Source organism: Megachile rotundata, unplaced genomic scaffold, assembly GCF_050947335.1.
Source record: "Megachile rotundata isolate GNS110a unplaced genomic scaffold, iyMegRotu1 scaffold1105, whole genome shotgun sequence".
Taxonomy (NCBI): domain Eukaryota; kingdom Metazoa; phylum Arthropoda; class Insecta; order Hymenoptera; family Megachilidae; genus Megachile; species Megachile rotundata.
Genome location: NW_027474402.1, coordinates 10,001 through 12,333, shown reverse-complemented (window position 1 = coordinate 12,333; position 2,333 = coordinate 10,001).

The window sequence follows — 2,333 nt, the reverse complement described above, 5'->3', positions numbered from 1 at the left end:
TGTCAGTCACCTTTTCACCGAACCGACTTTGCGCAATGAAAAATTTTCGATAATTTCGTCAATTATGAATCCGAACGTGCCAAAATGGTATAAATGTTCTTGTGATACGTTATTCTATAGGTTTTAATCGTTTTTTATATAGGTTGTCAGTCGTCGATTCACCGAACCGACTATGCCGGTGGGACATTGTCTCGCATCAGACGGTCCACCGAACCGACTATGCGGAACGAAAAATTTTCAATAATTTTGTTATTTATGAATCCGAACGTGCCAAAATTGTATAAATGTTCTAGTAATACGTTATTCTATTGGTTTTAATCGTTTTTTATATAGGTTGTCAGTCATCGTTTCACCGAACCGACTATGCGGAACGAAAAATTTTGGATAATTTCGTTAATTATGAATCCGAACGTGCCAAAATGGTATAAATGTTCTAGTAGTGCGTTATTCTATACGTTTTAATCATTTTTAATATAGGTTGTCAGTCACCTTTTCACCGAACCGACTATGCGCAATGAAAAATTTTCGATAATTTCGTTAATTATGAATCCGAACGTGCCAAAATGGTATAAATGTTCTAGTGATACGTTATTCTATAGGTTTTAATCGTTTTTTATATAGGTTGTCAGTCGTCGATTCACCGAACCGACTATGCCGGAGGTACTTTGGTACGTTCGGACTCGGCACCGAACCGACTATGCGGAGAGATTTTTGCTCAATTTTTTGAAAAAATATAAATATTTTCTCGATTCTTGTATGTTATTTGGACGTATACTGTTATTTGTTACTCGTTTATTACGTTAGAAATTCGTTTGGTATTTATTTTGGCGAGAAAAGGAAAAAAAATTTTTTTTCGATTAATTTTGTCATTAAATTTCGTAAAATAATTGTTAAAACATCGTCCGTATACTTTTTAGCGTGTTTGACAACTTTTTGAAAAATCGATTTTTTCGCGCTAAGTTTTACCGCACTTTCGAATTGGCACGTTCGGATCGCGCGTTAGCATCGTAAGCGCCCGTGCGTAACGGCCGGCGTCGCCGACCATCCGGCCGGCCGTTCGGTACCTATAAGGAGACGTTCGGTCCGATCGTACCAGACGGAACAGAGTCGGGCGCGTGGCTATTCTATGACCTCGGTTGAGAACTAGTCCACCGCTCCTCGTGCGTAACTTCGTGTTGCCTCGACTGTTCGTGTTCTCGGTATCGATGCAGGATTTTCTCCACACTGCATTGTCGCGTGTCGGCGTCTAAGACCAAATGGCACATATGCGACGAACCTTTAACATGAGGCTGGTGACTCGTATGCACTTTGGTGTGTACGTTGTACTGACTCAAGCGGCACAGGCTACTAAAAATTAAAAAGGGATAGAATAAAACCGACCGTTCTAAAACGGGCCAAAAAAGGTTTTATAAAATTTATTTTAAAAATGAATTAGATAGTGGTGTTGAACGAACTTGTTCGTTACAACGCCTTCAGTCGAGAGGCTAAAAAATTTTGAAACGGAATATTTATTCCGAAATTCAGAAATGATATTACGTCCCCTTAATGTTTTGTGCGTCTCGAACGCCTAAATATTTTCTCGATGCGCGAGAAAACTTCTTCTTCGCGGAGAGTTTTTCGGTACGATGAAGTAAAATATTAAATAAATGCTTCACTATACGTACAGCGCAGAGATATTGAAACGAAATAATATGTAACTATGACTCGTAAAAACGGTTTCTGAAATGGAAACTTCTTCCAAAGTGAAGAGTTTTCGGTACGGGTGATTTCTCGATATTACATCGAGTTTTCGCTTATACGTACAAAAAATATTATTACGGTGTATCGTAACTATGACACGAAATTTTGAGAGAGAGAAAATAAAAATTTGGGTGGATTTGTAAGAATCGATGTGCCCAGCGCGAGCTAAAATTCTCTGTGTACGTGCTTGCTCCGATTTGTTTTTTTCGAACAGCATGTCCGTTGTACGCGCTATCACGGTACGTTCAGCACGCCACTTGTACGCGCTAACCTTTATCGGTGTGTCTTAAATAAAATACCAAAGAGAGTTGAAAGGAGAGAATAGAAGAGAGAGTTTGGAGGAACAAAAATTTAATATGACTGAAAAACACATGAGAGAAGAACCAAATAAAAAAAGGGAACGTTTAAGCTGATATTGGTTCATCACAAAAAAATGGTATTTATGAAAAAGGCGGAAAGAACACCGATATTGTGGAGGTTCAATACGGAGCGTGTGTGGTTTACGTGCTTATACCGTTTCGATGTAAAGCGTGAAAGCGGGTGTACGTGCTTCAAAAATTTCAACGGATACACACTTTCCGGCACGGAGAGAG